The following is a 22600-nucleotide window of genomic DNA, read 5'->3' as shown; positions in this document are numbered from 1 at the left end:
TTGATAGCAGGTCCCTGTAATAAGACATGACGGAAATGTCACTTTTACCTTAGTAGCTTTCCTCTCAAAACTCCACAATCTCAATCTAATGATGAAAGTACCAGAAAAAGCCCACCTGATGAATACTCTATAAAATAACTGCCTCCTCAAACCGTCAAGGACATTTAGCCAGATGCCTTGGCACATACATGTAATCCTAGTGACTCAGGAGGCTGAGGTAAAAGGATAGCAAATGTGAGACCAGCCTCAGCAACTTAGAAAGACCCTATCTAAAAATGAAAAAAAAAATAAAATAAAAAAAGAGCTGGTGTAGTTCAGGGGTAAAGTACCCCTGGGTTCAATCTCCAGTACCCCCATGCTCCCAAAACAAAAGAAAACGAGAAGAAATAAAATATGTCACGGTCATTCAAACAAGATTATCCTAACAAGGACAGTCTGAGAAAGTGACTAAATGCCATATGGTATCCAGGATGGCATCTGGCAGAGAAAAAGGACATTAGTAAAAACTGAGAAAGTATGATTAAAATATGGACTTAAGCTGATAGTAACACGCCAAGTCAGTAGTTTTTCACTCCTGACAAAATTGCTCATCATGACAAATGGAACAGACTCACAGGAAACCAATAGGGTAAACTGGACGTCTGGCACATGGGGACTCCCTGAACTATCTTCGTGACATTTTGTTAATCTAAAACTATTCTAAAATTAAAGGGTCCTTTTGAATAGGTTATAGAGATTGTGCAAGTGCAGGAAGGGAGTGGGAATAAACTGGAGACTGGGGGAAGCAGGTATGCACAAAAGTCGACCTGAGAGAGATGCGGAGAGAAGAGAAAGAATGACTAGCCCATAGGAATTCTTTAAAAACTTGGATTTAGGGTTCTTGAATGTGGCTCAGTGGTAGAGCACTTGCCCAGTATGTGCAAGGCCCTGAGTTCAATCTCTAGTTCTGGAAAAAAAAAATGAAAAACCTGGATTCAGGGACTATTTGAGGACTGATTTAAATACAACTTAGTGCTACTGCTCATTAAAATGTTATCATATTCCATTATTTTTGCTTTTAGTAGAAATTTTCCCTGCTACTAATTAAGCACAAGCCAGCAAAATGCTTTTTTGTTTTTCTTAACTGGCAACATCTGTGTGTTGTCTGTTATTGAGGGCACCAGAAAATACCTTGAAGAAGTAGAAATCTCTGCTGGAGGATGGGTAGGTGAGTCCAGAAGTCCCAAGGGATGGAGAAGTTGACTGAGCCTATTGAGGTCACTACTCTGACCTCTCTCTTGTGTAGTCAAAGCCAAACATCATGACTCCAGTTGCAAATTCAGTAAGTAGAACCAGGTTTTAGTCTATTTTCTGTTATTATGATGAAAGAGTTGAGGCTGCATACTTTATAGAGAAAGGAGGTCTATTTAACTCACAGTTCTAAAGATTCAAGGGCATGGTGCCAACATCAGCTCTGCTCTGGAGAGAACCTCATGGTGATGCCATTACAATGGCGATCATATGGTAAGAAAGGAATCCAGAGTACAGGGAGGGGGCAGGCTCACTCTTGTACAACAACTCACTCTAATGGAACTACCCCGACACATACTCCCTATAGCCTGAAACCAAGACAGTGGTCTGTAAGGTAGATGAGGAGGCCATATTGACATGTCCAATGAGAGGAGAGCTGTCTAAGTCCTTAGATCACAGGACACACCCTGTGGGCCTGCAGCCCAGGCACTCATCTTTGCCTCTGTGCTTCACAAACATCCACAGGCCCAGCTGGTGAAGGCTGGTGTTCATCACTGTACTTCTCTCTAATTCTTGGCTTCAATTCCCTAGCAGAGACCTTGGCTTAAAGACATGCCTTTTAAGGGTTGAATCACATTCAATTTCAGCAGCTGCTTTATGAGGTTGTATTTTCGGGCAGCTTAGGCTAATTATTGTGTGATCATACAAAGTCACCTACAGAGCTTGTTAAATTTACAGATGTTCCTGGGTCCCATCTCAAAGGAGAGTTCCAGGGATAAGTATTTTTAATATGCTTCCTTGGAGATTTTGCAATGCATATTTAAGTGTCGAGGAAATGAAATAGAAAGTTAATGCAAAATGTTTGTGTTTTTTCTTTCTATGTATTAGTTCCCACACTTCTTAAAAAATATGAGAATGGAGATGAAAAGGAGGATGGGAATCTGAAACTGAATGTTACAAAATGTCAACTAGAAGGAACGAAGAGGTGGAGTTCTCCAGTCCGCTCTGAACAGAGAAGGGAGCTAGGTTCAGTAAGAAGAAAGGGTCTGATCAACGTCATTTGATTACAGAATCTTAAGGCAGGATTAGAGGCCATGTCCCCAGCCTTCAGTTCATGACATCAAGGTTAAAAAAATCTTCCAAGGCAGATTATAATTCCCATTTGAATTAAAATAGGGACCTCTCAATTCTCTTAAGAGTATATCTCCATTGAGCAGCACATTGTATTTTGTAGGATCCTGCACACACTTTTAAAAATGGCCCCCAACAAAAATATATGAAGTAATCATTCTTTTGGTTGGGGTGACCTTCTTTCCCCTTACCTAAACTTTCCTTTGCCTCAAAAGTCTTTTCCCCTTGACATTCATTGGTTGGCTCTCTAGGTCCTTTATGAGTTTGATTCTGGCCTCCTGCTCTTTCCTCCACTTCCTCCAAGATGACTCTCCCTTTGTATTTGGCAGCCTCAGCTTGGTTGGGGACCAGGGCTGCTGAAAAACCAGGCAGTACCAAGGAGGGTGTTCTGCTGGGGTCCAGGACAGTCATCTCTTGTTTCTAAGGAGGCACCACTTCCCCAATAGGGTGAGGTTCTCCTGGGCTATAGAACTCACCCCGGAATCAGAGAGGAAGGCTGAGGTTAAGAGAGATGATTTATCATCAAGGTCCTCCAATGCCTCTCCTCATCCTTGCCACCATCTTAGTAATGGCAGAAGAACACCACAGTACTGTTTTCTGAATAGTTACTCTGAGTCACATACTGAGTTGGTCATCTTATAGATACTATTTTCAATTCTCACAACATCCCCCATGAGAGTGTAGGGTGCAGGTGGGAGAGGTAATTTGTCGTAGACTATTCAACCTGTCATCTGTGATGGAGCCAGGACTCAACAGTGAGAACAAAACTCAGGCTTATTCCACAGCATCAAGCTCCCTCCTATCTGCAAATTGTAAAGCACATTGTTCAAATACTACACATATTCTCTTAGAATATTTTTGGTTGTATGTTCTTCCTGGAGGTTTCCACTAGAAATAGAGGTTCTTGATGACATTCCAATGTCTTATGATTGCTCAACATCCAAATTATAAGGAACCAGTGTGAACCACGAATGTTCCTCTCAATTACATCATAATTTTGTGGTTACCTCAGAGTAAAGGAATGGTGGGAGGGGTTAGGGCTGTTCAGATTCATAAGTCCTCTTGGTCTGTTCTGAAGAGGAGCAGAATGGTCTACAAGAAAGACAGGGTGGCTTCCAAAGACTAACCATGATAATTAATCTTGTCTGAGACCCTCGTGTGCTGGATGCTTTTCCCACCTGACCCTAGTGAATCATCATGGCGGCCCCAATGTGGTGATCCCTTTTCTCAACAAAGAACATGAACCTTAGATAACATAAAATTTTCCCTAAGTTAACAGAGCTGCTAGCAGAACCAGAATTCAAATGCAGGTCTATCTTATTTCAAAGCCTGAACACTTTATCATAGCAGTAGACTCCAAAAACTTCCCTTGAAGAATCCATAGGATGTGCTTTTTCCAGCAAATATTTCTTGAGCACCTGTATTCTGTGATAGGTCCTGTGAGGCTTTGGAAATTGGTGTAACCTTCTGTGCTTACTTTTTAGTGGTGGAGCAGACATGAATAATTAAATGCAGTGTCATCCTCTGTGCAGATTAGACTCAGCACATTATGTAAGTTGAGAGTCTGCATTCATTCTGTTTTCCCTGGGGATGACATGTAGGCAGAGGAAGGGAAGCAGATCAGAGATTGACAGGCATGGGCACACCTTGGGCAGAGGCAGCACTAAGCTTTCTCTCACCACACAACCTTGCTGTGTTCTCTGCAGGTGGACCGGCAGGGATGAGACACGGCCCATCTCAAGAAGTACAGGGTGTCTGGTACCTGCTTTACAGAAAGTCGAACAAATGGAGCCAGTTACTGCCCACTGCGTGTGTGTGTGTGTGTATGTGTGTGTATGTGTGGGTGTATGTGTGTGTGTGTGTATGCGTGCGCGCATGTGCTCTCCTACGTGCATGCAAGTGCATGCACCACAGGGAAAAGCAGGGGTGTGTGTGATGAAGCTGGAGAGAGAGAAAGATGAGCCATAATTGGATGATTTTTTTTTTGAGTGTCCAAACCAAAAGTTGGCATTTTGATTATAGACAATCGATTTGACTTTTTAAAAAAGTAAGATAGACATTAATGCCAACACTTTCTTTTCTAGTTTAAAAGATGGGCTTTATAATGTTATTATATCTCACTATCTCTCACCCTTTCCTATCCAAAAAAGTTTTTTCCCTATGGCCTCACATCCCTGAGCTGGTCATGGGAGCCCTGTTGTCTAGTCTCACCTCCCATCACTGCGTTCTGCCAGGTCTCCTTCCCCATCAATTCCTTTTTTTCCCTGATCTGTGCTATTGGTCAATTCCAAATATCTTCTAATTAGTCTCTATTACAAGTTGTATTATGTCTCTCAAAAATATGTGTCCAAGACCTACTCCTGGTACCTGCATGTGTGATCTTATTAGGAACAAGGCCTCTGCAGGTGTAATTAAGCTATAATGAGGTAAGGTGGGAGTAGGGTGGGCCTAAGTCTGATGACTGGTGTCTGTACATGAAGAAAAGTGATCTTGAAGGCAGACACTGAGCCTTGAGCCTATAGCAAGGGAATGCCAAGGGTTACTAACACCACCAGATACTAAGAGAAAAGCACTGGGCAGATTTTTCCCTTAGAAACTTCTGAAAGAATATGGGATTCCAAACTTCTATCCTCCGTAACTATAAGAGAATAAACTTCTTTTGTTTCAAGCCACTCTGTCGTCATTTGTGAAGGCAGCATTAGGAAACAAATGCTTCCATATTTGCCAACACCTCACCCTCCACCCTCCATAGAATTATCAGAGTGATCTTTCTAAATTGAAAATTTTGCTCCTGTCATTTTCTTATTTAAGAATATTGGTGGTTTCTGCCCACTGACCATCTCAGGATAAAACCCAAGCTTCTTACTTACCCTGTTGATGGCCCCACCCTCCTGTCCAACATCTGCTCTGAGAGTACCATGGGGGAATTTGGGGGTTCTTTTCTGTGATTAAATGTCTGCTTTTCACTTTTCTGCCCTTTGACTCCTTCTTATTCTTAGCTTATAGGTAAGGTGGTCTGTATCACATCTCACCTTGACATGACCTTTCACACCTATGTTCCCCTCTGCAAACATACAAAAACCACAATTTCTTACCTGAATTTCCCAGTCACAATCATTGAATTTACCAGCAGTAGCACCAGACCATTTTATGTCTTTGTGAAGACTCTCACTGTGTCTGAAATATATGAAGTAATTAATAATTTTTTGATAAATGTATGAATAAATATATGCATGAATAACACAGATTCAGAAAAAGTCAAGGTTTCTGTTACTTGTCACTATGCAGAGTTCAGAAGAGCATGAAAGGAATTGGTCTTAGAGCAAACCATGACTTTTCATTCTTCTAGCTGTACAGCTCAGGGAAAATTATTTAACTTCTCTGAGATTCATCAATAAAGAAAGAAAAAAACAATAGACACAACACAGAATCACTGAGAAAATTAAGTGAGGTGGTGTGGATGAATCAGAAGAAGAAATAAATGCCAGGAGCCTGCTCCAGGGTTATTTTTCCCTTTTCCCAACTGAACCGACGTGTTCATTATGGAACTGTGAATTAGAATATTCCAAGTCTGAAATCTCATAAACTCGAAGCAGAAATTGCCCTTTGTTTTTCCTCCAGGAGGACATGCAAAAGAATGACCTCGGCCCGGGAAACTTCCCTAATTACTTGTGCAGAACAATAGCAAAAGCCATGTGGAGGTCCATTTAAACATGGGAGGAGCAATTAATCACAGCCCATTGGAATATTGCTTTTGGTCCTGAACTCAGTTCACTTTATACACAGGAAATGAAATGCAGTAATTATGGTGGTCACTTGAGACTCCGGAGTCCTGGCTTCAATTCCCCAATCCTTCATCATTTCATTTTGGCGATGTCAATTTGACGCCAAAACATCTGGCTAAGAAGTGAAAAATGCCATCCATTCTTCAACTGATATCTCACTGACGAGTCCTTCCTCCCTCTTTTTAATGGTGGTAAAATTTACTATTTAACTGTTTTTAAGTGCCTGGTTTGACAGTGTTAAGTATATTCATATTGTTGTTCAGCCATCACCATTCATCTAAACTCTCCTTGCTCCCAGCCCCCAGCAACCAGTTCTACAGTCTGTGTCTATGAGTTTGACTGCTTTAGGTATTTGCCTTTTTGTGACTGGCTTATTTCATTCAGTATATTATCTTCAAGGTCCATCCAAGTTATAGCATGAGTCCAAATTTTTTTCCTTTTAAAAGGTTGCCTAATATTCCATTTTGTTGCTATTATTATCATTGTGGTGATGGTGGGCATTTTACCCAGGATCTTGCTCATACTAAGCACATGTTCTACCACTAAGGCACATCTCCAGCCCCTCCTTCATTATTTTATATCTAAAATTTCCTTATCCATTCATACGTTGATGAGCACTTAGGTTTTTTTTCCACCGCTTGGATATTATGCATAGCACTGTTGTGAATATTGATTTACAAATATCTGTTCAAGACCTCTCTTTCAATTCTTTTGGGTATAACTAGAAGTGGGATAATACTGGATCATATTGCAATTCTTTTTTTTTCATTTTTAAAAATTCTTTTTAGATATGCATGACAGTAGAGTGTATTTTGAGATATTATACATACATGGAGTATAAATTATTTTAATTAGGATATTATTCTTGTGGTTGTACATGATGTGGAGTTTTACTGGTGGTGTATTCATATATGAACATAGGACAGTATGTCTGACCATTCTACTATCTTTCCTATTCCTTCTCTCTTCTTCCCTTCATTCCCCTTTGTCAAATCCACTGAAATTTCATTCTTCCCTTCTCCTACTTGTTGGGCATTAGTATTCATGTATCAGAGACGACAACATTTGGCCTTTGTTTTTTGGGGATTGGGTTATTTCACTTAGCATCATAGTCTCCAGATCCATCTATTTACAGGCAAATTCCATAATTTCATTGTTCTTTAAGGTTAAGTAATATTCCATTGTGTTTCTTTATCCATTCATCTATTGAAAGGCACCTGGGTTGGTTCCATAGCTTAGCTAATGTGAATTGTGCTGCTATAAACATTGATGTGGCTACATCATTGTGTATGCTGATTTTAAATCCTTATGATATATACTAAGGAGTGATATATACCAAGGAGTGATATAACTGGGTCAAATGGTGGTTCCATTCCTCGTTTTCTGAGGAATCTCCATACTGCTTCCCATAGTGGTTGTACCAATTTGCAGTCCCAACAGCAATGTATGAGTAAACCTATTTTAAATATTTTTGAAAAACAATAATATTCTTTGCCATAGCAAGTTGCACCATTTTACATTCCTACTAGCATTGCACAGGGTTCCAATTTTTCTATATCCTTGCCAACACTTGTTATTTTTTATTTTGGTCTTTTTATAATAGTTATTAGGTATGGAATTCATCTCTCTCTCTCTCTCTCTCTCTCTCTCTCTGTGTGTGTGTGTGTGTGTGTATGTGTATGTATGCATGAATGCATTGCAATTGTTCTCTCAATTTCTTCACCTGTTACATACATAGGTTTATTGGAGCACTTTACCCAACCTTTGTTTAGCATTCTGAGCATACTGTGTAATCTGAATTTCCCATGTCTCTGTAAAGCTTACCCTAAAGATTTCTGCAGCCCAATGTTTGTAGGGCACAGCACAGTCAGAAATAGAGGAGGAGGCAAGAAACTAGGGTGAAGTGAATCATTCCCACACCCAGGGGAGAGAGGCCTGTTCCCCTGTGTCTGAGTCAGTCTTTGGCTCTCGCCCTCAGCTCTGGCACTTTCTGCACCCTTCCATGATTGCCCCTTCACATGGCTTCATAGCTGAGAGAACTCTGGGCTCTTTGAGGCAATGGTGGCCACTCTCTGTGGCTACACTATCTGGATACCTCTCTGTGTATCCTTAGCTCTTAGCCAAGACTAACTCACAGTAACTGCTTGATATTTTTTTTCCGCTTAACTAAATTAAATGAATTAGTGACTCAATACTATTCTTATAAAAGCAGAGGAAGCCATAAGCAAAGCAATTTGACTAAATTTTCATGTCAAGATCATTCTATCAGCAGAATTATATACAAATTTTTCTCAGTGCAGTTGTAGTTCATAGGATTTTATGGATAGTAGCTCCCTTGTTCTCCCAGGGTACTGAAAGCTTCCCCAAGGTTGTTTTAAATGTTGATTTGAATCTAAACACCTAATTACTACTCTGTGCCTGGAGATGTGACTCCTGAGGCCAGGGCATGCTGGTGGCCTGGAGAGCTGCCTGTCAGTGATGGATTGAGCTGCTTGCTGTGCCGCCAGCCAGGGGCCAATGACTTCCTACAGAAGTGCCCTTTGGGGAGGAATATTCCAGTTGCTGAGCTCCTTATCTAGCCTATGTTTTTTGTTGGGCTCATTTTTATTCTTGAGGCAATACTGGAGATGGGAAAGCCCAAGCTCATCTTTAGCTACAGAAACATGGTGTTCAGGCTTTTTTTCTTCTTCTTACCAAGAACAGGAACTCAGGGATGACAGTGGCCGATTTCTGAATTTCCTCAAAATCACTGAATGAATTCCTACTTCTCCTCTTGGAAGATGATTCTCTGTGTATTTTTCATGTTTTTGGAGGTAGAGATTCTGGCTGCTTTGTCTTTTCAATAATATTTATATAGCGATCACCCTTGAAAGATAGTGTGCCTCTCCAGAGCAAAGGACAGGCTTGTCCAGTGAAATAAAAAGTAATGTCTCCCTCTCGAGCAAAGCTTAGGCAGGTTTGCTTACTACTTGTTATAAAACATCCAAGTTCATGTTTTCTAAATTTATGTTTCTCAGCCATGATGTAAAATCACTATAAGGTCAGGACCGATCTGGGCCCCTCTGGATCATCTCTGGGATATTGGGGGCAAAGGGAATTGTTGCTCAGGCTACTGACTGTTCTGTGAGTAATAAAGTTCTTTGTCTCTGAACAAGGAGTCTTATATTTTTTATGACAGACTAACTTGTTACTTTTAAGTAAGGCAAAATCTCAGACCCTCCTTGATTCTCCACATAGGCCGCTTTTATCTTATGTCAATTTGTTATGTCTTGATCCTTTCTTTCCTTCTGCTGCCTTCATTTGTTCATGCCTGTATTCAAGTAGTCTCCATGACATACCTCTTTTCTATGCCCATCTTTTATTCTTTTTTAAAAATAAATTAGTTAACTAATTTTAATTAGGTATATACAACAGCAGAATGCATTTTGATTCATTGAACACAATTGCAGCACAACTCTTCATTTCTCTGGTTGTACACCATATAGTGTCGCACCATATGTACAGACATACACGTACCTAGGGTAATGATGTCCCTCTAACTTCACCATCTTTCCTGCACATCTTTTATTTTATCCAACACTAATTTCTGGAAAGAGCCTGCAAATAGCCAGAATGGGCTTACTCATGAAGTGAGAGAAGCAAGGAAATTATTTTAAGACTGAAAATTGATTTTGTAGCTCTTTTGAGAATGTTGATAATAGGAATAATATTTTCATTTCCTTTCTAAATCTCATTCTCCATCCATCTTCTACCTTCCACCACTATACTTGAAGCATGTTACCTCAGGGAATATTAGCACTAGTACTTTTAGAACACAGATCCTTGATCTATGTTGAGCCTCGAATGTGACTTTCTCAAATCCTTAGGGAAGCAGTAGTCTTGACCTTCACCCAGGTTGTAGGATTACTTATTGAGGAGACATTGAGGGACAGAAATCCACCTTGAGGTGATCTTGCCATGATGCATATTATGGTGCATGGTTGCATCCTCTGAGAGGTATCAATATTTTCTTAAAGGTTCCTTGTGGGACTGAGGTTGTATGTAGCTCAGTGGCAGAGCACTTACCTAGCACATGTGAGGCACTGGGTTTGATCCTTAGTACCACATAAACAAATAAAATAAAGGCATTCTGTCCATTGACAACTACAAAAAACTAAATTTTAAAAAAGGTAACTAGCAAAGGCAAAGACAGCCTTGTCAAAAATGAAGGGATTTCTAAATTCCCAAGTTACCAGTATTAGACACAAAGATGGAGGCATCCCAAGGCTCTGATCTTAGAATTGTATTGCAAATCATATTGCAGACAGAAAGAACTCAGGATATAAAGAGAGTTCTCCAACTAGACAGAAAAAGGAATAGGGTATAATTTTCATAATAGCATCTATTACCCTCCAAAACTATACATTTTACTTGTTTGCTTATCTTTTGCTTTCATTGGGCTAAGGATTTTGTTTTGTTTTCTGTTTCATCTTTAGTGTCTGGCACAGAATGATCATTTGATAAACATTTGTGGAATTAATACATGAGTGAATGATACTTCAGCTCTTGGGAAAAGCCCCACCTTGACTCACTATTGGCTTCAATACAAGTTGGGAGTACCTGACATATGTCTATATGGTCACATCTGAGCTGTCCTCCTGGTCTCTGCTCATGCAGTACAAGAAGCCCAGGCCAAGCATACATAAAGTCTGTGAGCTCCCATTTGCCAGGTAAGGGTATGTGAAATGCAGTATGAACTAGCATGATCTAGGGTCTGGAAGAGAGAGATCCCAGACCCACAATGACTGTTGGTATGGCCAAGAAAGCTACAATGGCAATAGATAGTTCCTTTCCTGCTGTGAGAACAGCTAGGACCATCAGTTCCTTGGCTTTCTCACCACAGATCCGAGCAGATTTCAAGGACTGATTGATGGCTGCTGCTTCCTTCGTCCCTAGAACTCAGACCCAGACTCCATTTGGAGAAGAAGAAATGAAGCTACAACCTGATTGGAGAGCTAATTTTGGAATGGGCTATTTATTAAAACAGACTATTTAAGCCAGAAACAAATTGCAATGCAGTTTACTGAAAAGCCACAGTGACCTTCCTTAGTTTCTCATCTTCCTTCACCAGCTGATGGGGCTTCATGTAAATTTAAGCAGTTGTAGGAAAATGTAAACAAACCAAATGCTCTCTGCACATGTGAGTACAGTGTGTTAACTCTGGGACTAAGTTACTCCTCTTGAGCCTGATTCAATCTTGAGAGCCCCCTTGGATGTGTCCCAGAAGCCAGGAGGTACATGGTATGATTCTTTCCCAAAGCTCCTGCTTTGTTGAAGCTGGCTTTGTTCAATCTGCCAAGATCAGATCACAGCTGATTCATAGCTGATTCCTTTAGACGCCTTGGAGATTTTCCTAGTGGACATGACTGGCAACAAACGGAAGCAATTCCTGAAGTACCTGGTCAAGGTACTTCCTACCAGATCCTTCTCTGAAACTTGACACAGACTCCCCAGTGCTTTGGGGATTCTGAAGGGGATTTGGAAGTTCTGAAATTCAGATATAAACTCTGAAAACTTTCTATTGCTCTTTGGGTGGAGAAAAGGACATCAGAGGCAAGGCAGAGCCATCTGGGCACTGCCAGGAGCAGTGAGATTATTCATTCTCATGTGAATAAGACTGAAGCAGCCACAGAGTGGATTTTGACACATTCTTGTAGAGCAGTAGTCCTCAAGGGGAACAATTCTGCCCCTGCTCCAGGGACATTTGGCTGTGTGTATAAATGCTTTTGATTTCCACAGCTCAAGGGATTGATACTGACGCCCAGTGGACCTGAATCAGGGCTGCTGTTCAGTATCCCACAATGCACAACTTAGTCTCCACAGCCAAGAGTGAGCTACCCCAAATGTTAATTGTGCTGAGGCTGAGAAAGCAGCCCACAGAGCCTATCAGCTTTTGCAAGTCATTCTAGAATCCATTCTTTGGATGGCATCTCACAAGCATCCCAAGAGCTAAGTTAGGTAGATAAAATTGCACCAGTTTTGCAGAGGGGGCTAAGAGGAGCCCAGGGCAGAGGGAACAGCTCTGTGTTCATGGTATGGCTCTGTGTGTATTGGCTTGTCAGGTACATGTCCTTCCCCCCCACCACACTCCATATCCCTTTGTTTCCCAAAAACATAATAAAAATTTCAGCATTTATGGCAAGCATTGATACTAAACCTTTGCTCTCAGGAATGTTATAGTCAGATAGGAGTTAGTAGATAATCTGGTATGCCTGGTAGTGATAACGGCTAAGGAGATCCAGAGGTGATGGCGTTGGAGGGAGAAGGACTCAACAAGGTGACTTTTGAGTAGACTGGAAAAATGTGAAGAAGCCAGGCTTAGGGCTATCTTGGCAGGGATGAAATTTCATGTGATGTGTGGCAAGTGCAAAGACGCTGAGGTAAAGTGGGTTTGGCCTGCTTGAGGGATTATATGGCTGCCTGAGCACATCGGAGAAGGAGAGAGAGCAGAAAATGAGCCCACAGATGTAAATGGGGGAAAGGTGGAATGGAGACAGATCCTAGATACCTAAAGGTCATTTGAAGTACTTTGGCTTTTATCAGAGAAAGAGAGAGCCACTGCAGATTATGGCTGCTCTGTAGGAATAAACTAAAGGATAGAGGCAATGATTGGGCCAACTTTGTCATTTGTCCTAATTTCTTCAATTCTATTTTAAAAAAATTTCTACGTGGTATGAGTAAAGGAGAAAAATATGATTGTCCAGAAGGACTAAAGAGATCCAAGGCATAGGGCTTACCAGTGAGAGAAGAAAAGAAAACTAGGAGAAGAAGGGATAGAAGGGAGGAGGATATAGATGAAAGCCTAGTGTGCTGGCCAAGTCTCCCTCACTACATTGCAGACCTGCAGGCGTCCATGGTACACACAGTAGATGCAACACTCATGATCTCCGCACATCTGCAACTGTCCCAGGTAGAAAGAGTTTGAGTGACTGGAGGGTGATAGCAATTCTTCTATAATTAACTGGGATTCTCAGGGGGATTAAAAAAAAAAAAACAAAACAGAAAAATTATTCCCCTCTGATGAATTTTCATTTCATCAGGACCTGTCTTAGTCAAACATCCGTAGCTGGTTTCTATTATGATAAAAATCCCTAGACTTGGGGTTCTCAGGGACTAAGTCTAAACTCCCATTAACTAGTACTGATGTATCTTAAGAAAATCATGTAGCCAACTTAAAAGGGCAGGGTATTTTAACAAAATTTATCATTCCTGCATTTTTGGGGATGAGGAATTTTTATTTACTTGCTATCATGAAACTAAAAAAGTTGAATGTGATCAGTTAATCCATTTTTATTTCATCAGGAAAAAAAAGCAGTAAGAATATATTTGTGTGGGGGTCTTCAGAGTAGGTGAAAGATGAGGAGAGACTGGGCTGACCTCTGAGTGCTCTCAGGAAAGTGAGACGTGGGGGCCTCCCTGTGTTCTCTCCCAGGTCTTTGGAGCATGTTTGCAGGGGGCAAAATTGGTTTGTTGTCTGAGAAACAGTGGATCCTTCCAATGGAGACACATCAAGTTAGTGTAACGTAATACCTACGGCAGACATCCAAAAATCAGAAACCAAATTTGGCTACCAATGCATTTTGCACTGTTGGTTCCCATGGAGTTTCAGAAGAAATTGACATTTCTTTTCTTTTGAAAATGGAGTAGTGGCATGTTAAAGTACACATTTCCAGGTTTCTTTGAAAAGTCAGACCACCTTACAAAACTGGGCTTCGTTTCCAGTATGGGGAAATGATGCAAAAGTGAATAGCAGACCTCATGTAAGTCCCCCACCTCACCCCTCTGTCCTCAGCTAAGGAATTGAGGGTCAATGCTCATTTATTGTCATACTTAAATTTTTCTCACTTTTAGTAGAGAAATAATTCTCTGCATCTGTTTTATTTAAAATGGGGAATTAAAAGAATCGTGCGTTTTCCAATAAATAATAGGGGTCTCTGCTTTGTGGAAAGGAAGAGTGTCCCTACTTCTTGGTGCATATTATGTTTGCCTAGATTTTTTTTTTTCTGCTCAGCTGTTTCCCTCATTGACTTCCAGGTCCCTGCAGCACCCAGCGTGTGTGATCAGTGGTCCATTGGCCCTAGGATGCCAAAGGTCTTCATAGTTTCCAAAATGTTTCCCAAGACATTTTCTCATCTCCATCTCTTGAGAATGGCAAGTAGGGAAAGCCAGATGAATTGAAAAGATCAGATTGTTTTAAGCCATTTCTGTTTGAATTGAGAAGCCTTATCACATATTCTTGATCTCCTGCAGAAAATCTGTCTTTCTAATTGCTTCTGGTAAGTGATATCTAAAGAGAGAATGAATTGCTGAAATGTGTTACCTGGAGAGTTTGTGGTGTCATGGACAGGCTCCCAAGCCAGCAGACTTCTTGGATTCCTGGAACCCCATGCTACCCCCCATATCCTTGCATGGGCCCTTGCATTAGCTCAATGTGACAGACATTCTTTTTTTGTAGGAAGATTCAAACCTCTCTTCTGTTCTCCACCTTTAACTCATCACAAAATCATCTACTTCCCTTTGCTGTTTGTATCCTGTGGTGAGGGAAGCCACCAGGACAAGATATTTCAGAAAAGCAAGCCCCCAAGCCTAATCTTCACTCCTGTTGTACTTCTCTCCCACCCCAGGGCACCTGGGTGGAGGGTGGCCCTGGTGAATTCCCCAGAGTTCTGCCTGGTCTTGCTTTCCTCCGGTTCAGAGATAGGATTTGCACCATTTCCTACAGGATATTTGCCCCCAGTTTATCATCTCTGACGTTTATAACAGGGAGATTGGGGTAGTTGAGATTCCTGGGCTAAGAAATGGGGCTGGATGACTTGCACAGAGCAACTTTCTGGGCTAGTAGGAAAGTTCCAAGTAGATCAATACCCAGAAGCTATCTGAGTATAAATAGAGCAGTAATCATAGCTATTCTCTGGAAGGTCACAGCATACCTGAGGCCAGTTGGGTGTATGTTTATGAGGCCGTTCCTTGGCCAATGATTTAGGAAGAGGAAATGAGGCCAGAGCTCTGTGACTACAGAAACAAAACAACAGTCCCTGGGAGAAGTAAGGGGCTGAGCCAGGCCTGTCTCTCACACCAACTCCCCCTCTTTTTTCCTCATGAATAACAGCCTTATTGAGATATAATGCATACACCATACAATTCACCTATTTAAAGTATACAATTAAACAGCTTTTAGTATATTCATAGATTTGTGAAAACATTAATGTCATCAATTTTAGAACATTTCATCCCTTTTTAAGAAACCCCATATGCATTAATAGTCACTCCCTTCCCCAGCCCTGGCCCCATTTCTGGGCCTCTACTTTTTGTCTCCTATGTTTTTGACTATTTTGGACATTTGACATAAGTGAGATCTTATACTATGTGGTCCTTTATGGTTGATTTCTTTTACTTAATTTAATGTTTCCAAGGGCCTCAGCAGGCAATATGGTCTTCTATCTGGACATAGACCTTTATCCATTCATTCATCCAACATTTACTAAGTGCCTAATTGTTGTGTTGTGCCCAGAGCAGGTAGCCCAAAAGTAACTGATGCACATACTTTACAACAGTGTCAGTAAACACTGCATGTCTGCTAAAAGCAGATATGGAAAGGGCATGCAGTGATTCAAAGAGGGTGTATAGCTTATGGAAAAAAGCCATGCTACAAATATGTGAAACAAAAAAAATATTATTTTTATAGGAAAAAATTTCTCTCTACATATAAAGACATGGAATCTGAAGGATATATGGAGAATGTATCCTTACACACATATATTCATTTATCCATCCATCCATGCATGTGTACATATATTCTCTCTGAGTGATAAGATTAGAGTGGTTGGGCATTTCATGTGTCCCAGCCTGACCCAATAAAGGAAGTAAAAGCCTTCAACCTGGCTTGAAAGAAACCACCAGGAAGGATCATGGTTCCCATGTTGAAGGGGCTGTAGTCTTACCTTTGGTCCTCCAGATCCTGCCAGGAGGAAGACCCACTTCTGGCACATCCAGAGAAGGCTTACTACAAGACACCTGGCACTGTTGGCCAGCACCCTGACTCCTTCCTGCTCCTCCAGACTATCACACATTTGCTCTAGTTATTTTTCAGTCTGAATCATCCACCCCACATTTCCCACTGGCAAACTGACTTCAGGACCCTGCTGCAGAGATACCGCCTGTGGATCTTCTTTGACCCCCCTCTCACATCCCTACTGTGCTCCTCCCCCTCTGAGCTCAAGCAAGCATCAGACAGAAAGAAGCCTTGACCATCTGGTGGGCAAATGCGATCTTGCATCTGCCTTGTTCCTTAGACTGCAGATTTCCAGCTGGGCCACCACCCTCTTTGAATGCTTGTGGAAGGATTAATTGGCAGGGTGGGATCAGCCTGACTCCACAGAAGGGCAGAGAGCTTCATGCCCGGCAGCAACTGACCTCACAGCCACTGGAGAAGGGAGCGTGATGGCAGCTGCCTGGACGGTGCTGTTGTCCCCAGGGATCATTTGCCCTTGCCTTGCCTCCTCTGAGATGCCAGAAATTTGCCCTCACAGGGAGAAGACAGGATCCCCTGGCGTGCTTCCTAACCATGCTTACGAAAGGGAAAGTCATCTTTATTACATTTCATTTAGAGAAAGGGGTTATAGGCACTTCATCTGGTGCTCACTTCTGAGCAGCTGTTCAGTATTACCCAGGAGAAAGATGAGTGACTTGAGCTCCCTGTTTCAAGCCAGAGAACACAATTAATAGACACAATGGCGTCTCTTGTGACAGGCAGAGTTCCTGGAGCTGGGAAGGTTTCTTCCAAATCCCTTAGATCTAAGTCCCAAGATTTTCTTTTTTCTTTAACCCTGAGGCTTCATTTAGTCAATAGCTTTTTCCTTGTCCTGATTCTGAGCTTGGTCCAGGTCCAAGGTTGAGCTCGGGGGTGAGTCAAGCAGGACCTTCCAGGTTGCAATGAATTTTCCACTATGAGACAGGGCACAGGGACAGAGGTTTAGTGACAAGCAACTGATACTGATTCTGGCTAGCTCAAACAGCAGAGGAATGTACTGGATGCGTATATGGACACACCCAGAATTCATGGGAAGGCTGGCAGACAAGACTTGGAGAACCCACTGGAACCAGATGAGGTTAAGCAACAGGAAAAGCCTCCCAGATCAGCCACGGGAACATTTTTCCAGATGCCATTACTGATACTTTTGGTGTCTCAAATATTTCCTCAAGTGTCTCTAAATGTGAGTCACTTTCTCAAGATTCAAGGTACTGATGGCAACTAACTGACCAAATCCACATCCACCTTCCAGCATCCAGGTGTAGCGCAGGGAGGACAACTGGCTGTCTTTCCACAACAGTCAACACAGAGTATTTATGTGTCTCCTGCTCCCACCTCCCTAAGGTGGGAAGATTACTTTCTATCTGCAAGCCAGCAAGCAATTCTGCAGCAGATGCCACCCAGATGTCCTCTAATCCAATTCAATTCTGACACTGTTTACCTGACAGTAGCCTCAGATCCCATGGTTGAGGGAACAGTCCCCAAGATGCCCTACACACTACCCCTACTTCAGACACCAATCACAAGCCCTAGGCTATTAACCTGTGCTTCTGACCAGGGGACTATAATTGGGGCTTCTACATTCCCTCATTGGGTTGGATTAATTTGCTAGATGTGCTCACAGAACTCAGGGAAACACTGACTTACATTTACCAGTTTATTACAAGGATGCAAACAGTCAGATGAAGAGATACATAAAGTGAGATCAGGAAGGATCTCAAGCCCAGGAGTTTCCATCTCTGTGGAGACAGAGGTTAGGGTATACCACCTTCGCAGCACATGAACATGTTCTCGCTCACCTTCCTTGAAGCCTCCGCAAGTTCCACTCTCTGCAAGCTTCTGGGCCCGGTCCTTTCTGTTTTTATAGAGTTTCATCCCACTTTAGTGAGATAAGTAAATGCATTATTTCCAGGCTGCATAGGCATAATTGATTACATCACTGGGCAACTCCACCCATCCTCTGCTTCCTGGAGGTTGGTGCTGGGGCTGAAAGTCCCAACTCCTTTAATCTGAGTTGCTCTTTCTGGGAATCAACTGCCATCCTAAAACTACCTAGGGGTCACTAGTCATCAGTTGACTAATTAACATAAAAAGACACTCACCATTTTTATAGATTATAAGGAATTTGGGAGTAGGATGCCGGGAAATGAGGATGAAGACCAAATATATGCTTCATAATATCACACTAGTCCTTTTGGATTCCAAGGAGAAAGCAGTAGCCAGTGGGACTTTGTCCTCAGCTAGAACTTCTGTCCAGATTTCTTCTTTTAATATTGTTCTTTTGGTTATAGAGGAGGGACACCTGCAACTTCATAGGTAAGGGTAATGTTCTATGTCTTAAGCTGGGTGTGAACTTTGGTGATGGTGGAGAGGCATTATTTATCCCAATTCCGTGAGATAAATAAATGTATTATTCTCAGGCCTCTGTGGAAAGTAAGTTTTGGACACGTTATGGGAAAATTTATCTGAAAATTCCAGATTTTGAAGCAAGATGCCTTTTAAAGGTGTTTGCATTTTAAATCTTTCATTTTCAAATGACATCATTTTACATTCAAATAGTAGTCAAGGTTATCTTGTTTTTCTGGGCACTGTTACTGCAAAAATATGTTTAAATCTTGCAAAGAAACACTTTGACCTGCCAGTAACTGGAAGAAATACATTTCTACTCTCAAGAAAACTCTAAGTCAATTCTTGTGGGGTTTTCAGCCAAGTAACAAGGATTTGGAGTCCAGAGGATGGAACAGCCTAGTCACATTTTCCTTAAATTACAGCTAAACCGCAAAGCTACTCTGCAGAGTGAAGAATGATCGCCAAGGTTTTGGTGAAGTTCTCATGACTCCTTCCTTTACCCCTGTGTGGTCAGATTCCTCAGGAGAACCTCTCTGATTAATGTCAAAGTGCATTTAGGATCACTCATTGTTTTATTAACTATCACCTTCCCCCTCCCCCATATCCCAAACGTACAATCTCACCTGACCATTGTGACAGCTTCAAATCACTGCCACACATATTAATTTATTCATCATGTGTGTGTTTGTGTGTACACACAGACATAGACACATACACATACACAGAGGATGAGGGCAAATGAGACTTGCGTTTTTCCTGGAGATGATGCTCTGGGGAGGGAGAGAGATCCTATAAAGAGCAATCAGAATTCAGGGTGGTCAGTGTTCTGAGTGAGTTATTCACAGGATCCCTCAGGAGTATGAGCCAGGGTGTCTCTACCTCAGCCTGGGAAATAGAGGCAAATGGCCTTATCTGGGCTGCTGGGAATAGAAAGGAGAGAAAGCACGAGAGAGAATCAGGGGGAGAACTGTTTGGCTCTGGGACTGTGTGTAGACATGGGCTATAGGGATGTGGTGCTTGGACCACCTTGTATAGGTGTTCCTGTCATTGATCTAACAAACAGGAGGATGAATGAGCTGTTTGGAGGAGAAGGGCAAGAAAGAGAGTGAATTCGGTTCTAGAAATGTTGGTTTTGTTGACAAAGGTACGTTCAAGTGGAGGTTTCCAGTTGAGAGCTTGAATCCTGAGACTGCTGGGAGAGAGATTTCTATTTCAATGTCTTCAGCATCAATATGATCTACAAGCAGGAGTAGAGGAGTCATCCAGAGACTAGGTCCACTGAGAAGAAAAAGCTGTTTTAGGACAGGACTCAAAGCATATCCACTGCTGTCAAGCCGGGGGTCCCAAAAGTCCCTAAGAGAAATAGTTCCCAGAAGACAGTCAGTATTCTGTTGCAAATTACAGCTTCCAAGTGGGATTCTCTATTCTCAGAGTGCAATGGAGATTTGATTTGCCTCACAGTTCAGCTCAGTTTAGCTGGGGTACAGGGTAGCAAAGGGGGGCCCACTTTCAGGAAACTACTGAACAGCAAACTTCTGGCAGCAAGCTACCTAAGGCTCTGCTGTGCTAAGACAGGCTCTGATTTCATCATGTAGGGGAAACAAGAATCTGATTGGGAACTTAAAAGCAATTCCTGGATAACTAGTCTACCACAGAAACTTTGAAAAGCTCTAATGTATCCTAGGGATCTATAAGAAGACCTGGGAAGGATTAGTCTCCAGTCATCACTGGCTGACCATGAGACCCTGCCCAAGCAGGTCATGAAAGCGAATATTACCCTGAAACTTGCCCTCTCACACCGATCTCCTTGGAAAAGGGTGGAAGACTTACAATCACGGCATTTAAGAAAATCTTCTGATCACTAAATTACATTGACCCCGTATGATTCCTAAGAATAGGAATAAGAATGTAAAAACAAAGAAAGAAACAAAAAGCTGGCAAAGAACTCATTGGTTACACATCACAAGGAATACAGAATCTATAAATTTAGTCCAGAAAAGTTGTTAAACAAACAGTCAGCAACAAGAAAAAACAACAATGAACTAGCAAAAACAAGAAATCTTGGGGAAGGAATCTGATACACGAGTTGATATAGTATCTAATATTTCCAGTGGTGAACAAAAAATTGTGATATATGCAAAGGAAGTAGGCCACACATAAAGGAAGAGAAGCAAGTGACAAAAATGTCCCTAAGGAGCTGGGCATGGTGGTGCATGCCTGTAATCCCAGCGGTTTGGGAGGCTGAAGCAGGAGGATCCTGAGTTCAAAGCCAGCATTGGCAAAAGCGAGGTGCTAAGCAGCTCAGTGAGACCCAGTCTCTAAATAAAATACAAAATAGGGTTGGGGATGTGTCTCAGTGATCAGGTGCTCCTCAGTTCAATCCCTGGTACCCCCCACCTAAGAATGTCCCCAAGGGGTATTTTGGATTTACTATAAAAAGTCTTTTAATCAGTTATTATGAAATACATTCAAAGATTCATATTTAGAAAAAATACTTCTATGTAATAAGTATATATTTATATAATACAAACATTTACATGTACATGCTACATCTAAAAACATTAAAAGATAGTGTGCTAATGATGCCTCACCAAATAGAGACTCTCAGTAAAAAGAAAGAAATGCAGACATACAGAAATAATAGACATATGGGGGTTGAAATTAAAAAGTCAACAGAAGAGTTCAACTACAGCTTTCAGCTGGCAAAAGAATCAGTGAAACTGATAATAGGTCAACAGAGATTTTTTTTTTTTCCAGTCTGTGAAGAAGAAAGAAAAAACAATGAAGGAAACTGAACAGAATTTCAGAGGCTTGTGGGACAAAAACATCTTAGAAGCAGTCAGGGAGAAACAACCTGCAATCCAGAGGAGAACATCAATTGTAATGATGGTGTATTTGTCACAGAGACCAGGAATAAGTAGCATATTATTCATTTAAGCTGTTTATTTATTTATTTATTTCATGTCATATACATATATTAAATTGTCATATTGTACTCCACAAATATGCACAAGTAGTATATGTTGATTAAAAACAAAAGGATAAATAAATGAGATGGTAGATATTTTAATTCCATGTTGTATACATATTGAAGCATCACAGTGTACCCCATAAATATATACAACTATTATTTATCAATTAAAGAAAAAAAAAATAAAAAATAATTTGAGATACAATTTACACACCATACTCTCAATATTCACAAGGTTGTGCCACCGTCATCCCTAGTTTAATCCCAGAGTATGGTCATCACCACCAAAAGAAACCCCATGCCTTTAGCAGTCACTCCCCATTTTCTGTCCTCCTTCTCCTTGGAAATCACTCGTTGACTTTTGGTCTCTATGTATTTTCATATTCTGGACATTTTATGTAATTGGAATCATATAATATGTGGTCTTTCTCAACTGGCTCCTTTCACACAGGATCATATTTCAAGGCTCATTCATGTTATAGCATTTTGATACTGTACTTCATTTCTTATTATGGCTGAATAGTATTCCATTGTATAGAAATACTGCATTTTGTTTATCTCTTGATAGACATTTGGGTTGTTTCCACTTTTTAGCTATTATGAATAATGCTGCTACGAATATTCATGTAAATGTTTTCGTGTAAACATATATTTTTCAGTACTCTAGGGTATATACTTAAGAGTTGAATTTCTGGCTCACATGTAACTGTATCTCTATGTTAAACATTTTGAGGAACTGCCAAACTGTTTTTCTCAAGTGACTGCACCATTTATATTCCCACCCATAATGAATGAGGATTCAAAGTTCTTCATATTCTCTCCAATACTTTTTGTTGTCTGTTTCTATTGTAATTATGGCTGTCTTACTTGTGTGAAGCAGTATATCATTTTGGTTTTGATTAACAATTCCCTAAAGGCTAAATATGTGGAGTTTGATGTGTTCATGCCATCTGAATATCTGCTTTGAGGGACATCTTTACAAATCCTTTGCCCATTTTTATTTTTATTTATTTATTCTATTTTTTCTTTTGCCTGTTTTTAAATTGTGTCATATATATATATATA

Source organism: Marmota marmota, unplaced genomic scaffold (assembly GCF_001458135.2).
Source record: "Marmota marmota marmota unplaced genomic scaffold, marMar, whole genome shotgun sequence".
Lineage (NCBI taxonomy): Eukaryota > Metazoa > Chordata > Mammalia > Rodentia > Sciuridae > Marmota > Marmota marmota.
Note: the sequence above shows the minus strand (reverse complement) of the source record.